Genomic DNA, 9,189 nt, shown 5'->3' with positions numbered 1-9,189 from the left:
TAGGAACGGAAGATAGTAGCGACTACGAACTGGAAAAGAACGGGTATTGAGAAGCAAAAGCTATAATGATTAGAAGCTATGATGAGAGTCTGTGTAATAGACTTGAAAGAATTTGGAATGATCACTTAACGCGGATTAAGTTATCTTACGACAATAAATCATATGTCATTATCAAGATGTTGCCTTATGAGATCCTTGAGGGAAGACAATGTCGATCTCCCTTATGTTAGGATGAAGTTGTAGAGCGCAAGATGCTCGGACCCGCAGTAGTCCAAAGGACCAAGGATAGGATAGATCGAATCAGAGGACGGCTGGTAGTAGCCCAAGATGGACATGATAAGTATGTTGATTTGACACGAAAGGATAAAGAGTATGAAATAGGGGACCTAGTAATGTTATAGGTATCCCTTGGAAAGGATTGATGAGGTTCGGAAAGAAAGGAAAGCTAAGTCTACAATTTGTTGGACCCTTGGATATATTAAGATGTTTGGGAAGTTAGCATATGAGCTAGCCCTAACCCCGAACATGTAGCAGGTCGTAACGTGTTTCACGTATCAATGTTAAGGAAGTGTAATTCAGATGCCAGATAAATAGAGGCATATGAGCGCATAGATATGCAACCCGACGTAACCTATATGGAGCAACCAGGAAGGGTTATAGAGTGAAAAAGGAACAAGTGCTTAGGAGAAGGATTATCAAACTAGGCAGAGTTTGGTGGTAGAACCACAATGTGGGAAAATTGACTCGAGAGTTAGAAAGTGTAATGCTAAGCAAGTATTCCCATTTGCTTTCTATCTGATTCCGGGACGGAATCCTTTTAAGGAGGGGAGACTGTAATAACCCCAAATTTTGGAAATTTTTGAAACCCTTATGAATAGTGTTTTTGCTGAATGAGAAAACTTTTCATGCCACGCTATGTAGGGGTTCTGTTATTGATCTTATGGGATATTATTAGTACTCTATGTGGTATATAAGTGTATGTAAAGATCGTCAGAATCCAATTCCGAACACTTTGGTTTTTCCCGGAAATCCACAAGATACGGAGAGAATTGAGTATAAGGTAACAGGATAAAAAGGATTTAAATTAAAGGATTATAAGAGAGGATCATAAAAGGAATACAATGTATTGAGAAAGGTTAAGGGAACCTAAGTAATAAGATCCCGGGTATGATCCTTCAAACGATAAATGAAAGCGAAAGTTAAGCGAACCGTATAACAGATCAGCGGTCATTAGGCAACGATTAGGAAGTTAATCAAAGGGATTAATGGGAATGATGTCATCCAACCAATAGAAAGAAGACAAGGAAGGAAGGATGACATCATGAGGATGAGGTAAGCATGACATGGGAAGGAAGGAGGTGTGGTTGAATAAGAACCACACAAATTCAAGGGCAAGGTAGTAATTTGCTAAATCAAATACAAATCAAGTCAACCAAGCCAAGTAAAAATCATTTCCATCAAAAAATCAAAACAACCAAGGCATGAGTTCATCTTGCTCACGGCTTTTTAGCATTTTCAAGGCATAGATTTTTCAAAATCAAAGATCAAAGCTTCCTAAATTGGTAAGAAAATTCCCTAATCATCTTCATGCTTAGTTATGGCTATATCATGAGTTTAAGCCATTAATTCTTTCTCTAACTTCTTCATTTAATCAATGAAGAAGACAATGAATAGTGTTTTCAAGATTTTTAACTTGAAGTTTGTCTTGTTTTCTTGAAGATCCAAGCTTTCTTAAAACTTCTCCAAGCTTCTTAAGGCTTCCTAGCTCCACCCACCACTTCAAGGAAGGTATACCATTTCCAAACCCTAGCTTTAGTTTTGAGTAATTAGGATTGAATGTGTTTGATATAGCATATGTGAGGCATGATGCTTGATTGGTTGAAGTTTGGTTGAGTTTGTAGAGATTAGTTGGTTTTGTTGTATTGTTGGAGTTGTAAATCTTGGTAATTAGTTAAAGAACCTAAGTAAAGCTTTTAGTTCATGTGAGGAATAAGTATAAATGGTTAATATGGATTTGTTGGGGTTGTTATGATGTGATAAGGATGGAGGATGGTTGTATGTTGGATTTGAGGTTGATTTGGGTTGTTTGTGAATGGGTTAAAATTTGGAAATCACGTAAACATAGCCGTCGTAACGTCCGATTTTCTTTGGACTGTTTTTGTGCATAGCATTAGGACCCGAGAACCCCCTGCTAGATTGTGACCACTGCCATGTTTAGATAGCTCATGTTACGAGCTTCGTTTTGATATGTAGTTCGTCCGATTCCGATTTACGGTTTAGGAGAAACGACCGTTTCAAGTAACGGCGTTTTGCGAACGAAACTTTTTCCCCTCGCCTTACTTTGAAATGTAGGTTAAAGACCGAAAAGGGTTAATTAATGCATGAAACATTTATGGTAAGTGTTTTATGCAGTTGGTAAGTCACTCGCGAAGGAATCGCTTTAAAACTCGTAAAGGTTAAATTATTAAAAATGGTGGAGCCGAGGGTACCCGAGTGACTTAAGCGAATCAGTGAGCGCAAAACGAGCGTTAGAGTCTAAGTTAGTTAAAGTATAGATTTACAAGTGACTTTGGTTTAATTCCAACTTACTTGTTGCTTATAGGTTACCAGACTCGTCCCGAGCCATTCGTAACCCCCAGTCGCTCAGGCAAGTATTCTATCCGTTATACTGTTGTTGTGATGTATACACTTGTATATGCATTATCTTGCGATAGATGCATGTTGGTTATTTAGCAAATTCTTGCGATATATTGTAGCATGTGATATGGTATATATGCATGCCTGTTTCATATTCTTGAAAAATATATCTGTTGGTTCAGTTGATAATACCTATGCTAGAGGATAGCGGTATCTTGCATATACCCTTAGTATAGGGACCCAAAGGTGAAAATATTTTCTAAAACCGGGAGTCGAGGATCCCGAGTAATCTTGTATATATGGATATATATATATATATATTTATATATATATATATGGTTATAGTTTTCCAAACTATTAATCGAATAAGGTTTATTCGATAACTTTAAACTTTATTTTATTATTGAATATTATTTCGAATATTATTCGAGGGCTTATGACTCTTTTATATTATTTATTGAATATTATTTGAATATTCATTTGAGGATGTATGACTCCTTTATTTTATTTAATGAATATTATTTATAATATTCATTCGAGGTATTATGACTCAGCTTATTTTATTTATTGAATATTATTTGAATATTCATTTGAGGATCTATGACTCCGATTATTTGCTGAGATATATTCTTTATTTTATTAAAGAATAAGATGTCAATAATCAAACTTATTTTCGATTATTCAAATAAAGATAATACTTTCATATAAGTATATCTTTGGTTATTTAATACTCGTTTCAAGTATAAATTTTAATACTTCTACTTCAATTATTTTTATAAAGATTATTCTTTATGGGAATATTATTTAATTAATAATATTCAGATATTTTCTAATATTCTGGGGACTGATTTACTTCATTAAATCAGCCTTACTCCAAACACTCTTTAAAGTGTTTTCGAGTCTTCAAAATGATTTTTAAAAGTCAGAGCGGATCCCAAAACTCATTTTTATATTTAAGATCTTCCTTTTTAAAGGGGATTTAAATACTCGCTCAAAACCTGGGGAATCCGGCTCTGTGGTGTATTTTATATTCGCAACGAGGTTGCAGATTTGGTAAATGAATTGATTGCTTGCCCAACGTTCGGGAAGTAAGCCCATCTCATTGAGTCGGCATAAGCGACAGGCCGGGGTACGGTCTATTATTGTGTAAGTGGCTGGGTGGCAGTCCATCAACGCGTGAGGGACCGGGGTACGGTCGAGCGCGAGGTCCTAATGCGGCCAGGGTGATGACCGGTGAGGAATTCATCCATCTACAGTAGAAAAGGTTACTTATTGGTATCTTTGCCTGATCAGCGAGATATCGGGTTTATGCCAAAATTCTTTTCCTTTCCAAAAATTCATTGGATGTTTCAAACTCTGTTCATACTTTACATAACAGAGGTTTCAGGAAATGTTTAAGAGATATATATATGTGGATATATATATATCGGGACTAAATAAAGTATCTCGTAACTTTATTTCATTCAATAATATTTCAAAGATTGAATCTATTCAAATCTTGTCTTGTAGTCTCATCTATGTGATGAACTTTTGAAACTGTTTATAACTTGAACGGTGGTAGTTCAAGTAGTATTGGGAAAGATATAAGTATATTGGGGTATTTGGTAACCTCATCTTTTAAACTTATATCTAATTGATAATTGTCTTATGAATGACAAAGATTTTCAGAAAAACGTTGAGACAAGGTTAGATATATGAGATCACCTTGCAACGATATTTTTTTTATACAGTTATACACTGGGACTTTGTGTATATTATGCATGGAAGAGGACTTCCAATATTTTGAAAAGTATATATGTATATATACTGAATATTTTGCGACTTCATCGCATTAAGATATCAAACTTGGTTCATTTCTTTTGACCAAGACTTTCATGAGTATTATGAGTAGGCTCATATATTGTAAATCATTATACATATTATTTTGGTGGGCTTGCTGCTCACCCTTGCTTTATTTCTTCATCACACAACAACAGTTAGGAAAGATGGCCAGACTCCAGCAGACCCAGCGCAAGCGCGTGGGAAGCGTCCCGCGTCTTCCTGTTGATGTTGTAGCTGCTATAGCTGCAGAGGTAGATCTATTGTAGATCCGACCATCTACTTTTGAGAATCAATTATGTATAATTATAACTTGTGGCAGATAATGGCAATTAACTGTAAATTTATCAAGTAATCATTTTGGGTTGTAATAACTTTTAAATTGTGGATTCAAAGACTTGTACTTATTTCAATTTCATCTCTGAGACTATAACGGGTTGTGGTGTGTGTTAGTGTGGGGTCACAACATAAGGTTATTTATTATTAATTAAGTGAAGTGATATTGTGGAAAGAAAGACCGTGACAACCCGGATCCCCGACCCCGGATCTGGGGGTGTTACATTATGGTTATAGTGGATGAGTTCACAAGGTACACTTGGGTGTACTTGTAATAACCTCAAAATTTTGAACTCTTTGTAACCCTTATGAATAGTGTTATTGCTGATATTGCTGAATAAGAAAACTGTTCATGCCTCACTATGTAGGGGTTCTGTTATGGATATTTTGATATTTTATTGGTACTCTATAGGGTATATAAGTGTATGTAAAGATCGTCAAAATCCAATTCCGAACACTTTGATTTTTCCCGGAAATCCACTAGATACGGAAAGAATTGAGTATAAGGTAACAGGATAAAAATGATTTAAATTAAAGGATTATAAGAGAGGATCATAAAAGGAATATAATATATTGAGAAAGGTTAAGGGAACCTAAGTAATAAGATCCCAGGTATGATCCCTCAAACGATAAACGAAAATGAAAGTTAAGCGAACCGTATAACAGATCAGCGGTCATTAGGCAAACAATTAGGAAGTTAATCAAGGAGGTTAGGGATGATGAGGTCATCCAACCAATAAGGAGAGGACAAGTAAGAGATGATGACACAATAAGGTGATGTAAGCATGACATAGGGAGGGAGGAGATGTGGTTGGTTTATAACCACACAAAGACAAGGTTAATAAGGTAATTAACCAAAACAAAAACAAAACTACATCCACCAAGCCAAAACAAATCATTTCATCAAAACAAAAATTGTATTTCTCTTCACCAAGAACATTTGCTCTCGGCTTTTTCCATTTTCAAAGAGAAGATTTTTCAAAATCCAAGTTCCAAGCTTCCTAAATTGGTAAGATAATTCTCTAGTACTCCTTATGCATAGTTATGGCTATCTTATGAGTTTAAGCCTCCAATTCATTCTTAATCTTCTCCAAGAAATCAATGAAGAAGACAAGGAATAGTGATTTCAAAGTTTTTAACTTGATTTTTCTTGTTTTTCCTTTAAGAACCAGGCATCCCTAAGACATCTCAAAGCTTCTTAAGGCTTCCTAGCTACTCACATCACTTCAAGGAAGGTATATCATCTCCAAACCCTAGCTTTACTTTGTATATTAGGATGATTTTGGTTGTTATGGTAATAGAGTAGCTTAATGCTTGTTGGTTTAGAGTTTGGGTTGGAATGGTGGTGAATTGAATGTTGAAATCTTATGGTTTGGTTAAAGGACTTAAGTATAGTTTAAATTCAAGTTTAAGAATGAGTATAAATTGTAATATTGAGTTGATTGGGGCTGTTATGATGTATTGTGGATGGATGTTGGTTGTATGGATGGATTGGGATTGATTGGTGGTTGTATTGGAATGGTATAAAATTGGGAAATCGCGTAAACATAGCCGTCGTAATGTCCGATTTACTTTAGACTGCTTTTGTTCATAACATTAGGACCCGAGAACTCCATGCTAAGTTTTTACCATTGCCATGTTTAGATAGTTCATGTTACGAGCTTCGTTTTGATATGTGGTTCGTTTGATTCCGATATACGGTTTAGGAGAAACGGCCGTTTTAAGTAACGACGTTTCGCGAACGAAACATTACCCCTCGCCTTACTTTGAAACATAGGTTAAAGACCTAAAAAGGGTTAATTAGTGTATAAAACAATTATGTTAAGTGTGTTAGGCAGTTAATAAGACACTCGCGAAATAATTGCCTTAAAACTCGTAATGGTTAATTTATTAAAAATGGTGGAGCCGAAGGTACTCGAGTGACTTAAGAGAATCAGTAAGCGCAAAGCGAGCATTAGAGTCTAATTTGGTTAAAGTATAGATTTATAAGTGACTTTGGTTTAATTCCAACTCACATGTTGTTTATAGGTTACCAGACTCGTCCCGAGCCATTTGTAACCCCCAGTCGCTCAGGCAAGTTTTCTACCCGTTATACTGTTGTTGTGATGTATATATGTATATGCATTATCTTGTGATAAGTGCATGATTATTTTTAGCAAAGTCTTGCGATATATTGGAGCATGTGATATGATATTTATATGCATGCCTGTTTTGTAATCTTGATATCTAATTATTGATTCAAAAGCTTATAAGTTGCATAATACCTATGCTAGAGATAAGCAGTATTTGAGTTTACCCTTAGTATAGGGGATCAAAAGGTGAACATATTTCTAAACCGGGAGTCGATGTTCCCGAGTATATTATATATATATATATTAAATATATATATATATATATATGTTGATATAGTTTTCAAAACTACTAATTGAATAAGGTTTATTCGATAACTTTTATTTTATTAAGTGAATATTATTCGAATATTCATTCAAGGACTTATGACTCTGTTTATTATATTTAATGAATATTATTTGAATATTCATTTGAGGATGTATGACTCCGTTTATTTTATTTAATGAATATTAATTATAATATTCATTCGAGGTATTATGACTCCGCTTATTATTTAATAATATTCTTTATTTTATCAGAGAATAATGTTTCAATAATCAAACTTATTTTCGATTATTCAAATAAAGATAGTACTTTCGTATAAGTATATCTTTTGTTATTTAATATTCATTTCAAGTTTGAGTTTTAAAACTTCTACTTCGAATATTTTTAATAAGAAGTATCTTTATGAGAATATTATTTAAATAATAATATTCAGATATTTCGAATATATCAGGACTGATTTATTTTAATAAATCAGCAATACTCCAAACATTCTTAAAAATGTTTTCGAGTCTTCAGAATGATTCTTAAAGTTAGAGTGGACCCCAAAACTCATTTTTATATTTAAGATCTTCCTTTCAAAGGGGATTTAAATACTCGCTCAAAACTTGGGGGATCCAGCTCTGTGGTGTATTTTACATTCGCAACGTGGTTGCTGTTTTGAGAAAACAAATGAATTGATTACTTACCCAACGTTCGGGAAGTAAGCCCATCTAATTGAGTCGGCATAAGCGACAGGCCGGGGTACGGTCTATCAAAGTGTAAGTGGCTGGGTGGCAGTCCATCAACGCGTAAGAGGCCGGGTGGCGGTCCAGCACAAGGTCCTTATGTGACCAGGGTGATGACCGGTGGGGGATTCATCCATCTACTAGTAGAAAAGGTTACTTATTGGTATCTTTGCCTGATCAGCAAGATATCGGGTTTATGCCAAAATTCTTTTCCTTTCCAAAATTCATTGGATGTTACAAACTCTGTTCATACTGTACATAACAGAGGTTCCAGAAAATGTTTAAGAGATATATATGTGAATATATATCGGGGCTAAATAAAGTATCTCGTAACTTTATTTCATTCAATAATATTTTAAAGATTGAATCTATTCAAGTCTTAACTTGTGGTCTCATCTATGGGAGGACCTTTTGAAACCTATAATACTTTGAACAGTGGTAGTTCAAGTAGCTTTATAAATAATATAAGTATAGTGAAGTATTTGATAACTTCATCCCTTGTTTTTGCTTATATCCAGTAAGTAATTATCTTTCACCTGATAAAGGTTTCCAGCAAGTTATCCATGTAGATGCTTGCGTTATTGTTTACACTATATATTATCTTGCGACCTGTAATGCTCACTCTTGCTTTATTTCTTCATCACACAACAACAGTTAGGAAAGATGGTCAGGCTCAAGCAGACCCAGCGCAAGAGCGTGGGAAGCGCCCCACGCCTTCCCGTTGAGATCATAGCTGCTATAGCTGCAGAGGTAGATCTATCTGTAGATCAGACCTTCTACTTTTGAGAATCAATTATGTATAATTATAACTTGTGGCATATAATGGGAATTAATTGTAAACTTATTAAGTAATCATTTTGGGTTGTAATAACTTTTAAATTGTGGATTCAAAGACTTGTACTTATTTCAATTTCATCTCTGAGACTATAACGGGTAGTGGTGTGTGTTAGTGTGGGGTCACAGCATAAGGTAATTATTATTAATTAAGTGAAGTGATATTGTGGAAAGAAAGACCGTGACGACCCGGATCCCCGACCCCGGATCTGGGGGTGTTACAGTACTTCTTGCACAAGAAAACTGAAACTGCATTTACCCTAACTGATCATGTCAGACGCTGGATAAATTGATCAAAGATTATGTTAAAATCATAAGGAGTGATAATGGCACTGAGTTCAAGAATTCAATCATGGAAGAGTTCTGCAAAGATCATGGAATCAAACAGGCATTTTCTGCACCTGGAACTCCACAGCAAAATGGAGTTGTAGAAAGAAAGAACAGG

The 9,189-nt window shown here is 35.0% G+C and overlaps 1 long non-coding RNA gene across 1 annotated transcript; it reads left to right on the top strand.

Annotated features, from left to right (window-relative positions):
• The first annotated feature begins 1,463 nt into the window (after positions 1–1,463).
• On the top strand, positions 1,464–8,721 carry LOC141666572 (uncharacterized). The gene is made up of 3 exons (XR_012552291.1): positions 1,464–1,562; positions 1,720–1,788; positions 8,565–8,721. It is a non-coding gene; the product is annotated as an uncharacterized LOC141666572 (long non-coding RNA).
• Positions 8,722–9,189: the final 468 nt, after the last annotated feature.

The sequence above is a fragment of the Apium graveolens genome, chromosome 6, assembly GCF_009905375.1.
Source record: "Apium graveolens cultivar Ventura chromosome 6, ASM990537v1, whole genome shotgun sequence".
Classification (NCBI taxonomy): Eukaryota; Viridiplantae; Streptophyta; class Magnoliopsida; order Apiales; family Apiaceae; genus Apium; species Apium graveolens.
Note: the sequence above shows the minus strand (reverse complement) of the source record. Positions and strands in the feature narration are given on the sequence as shown.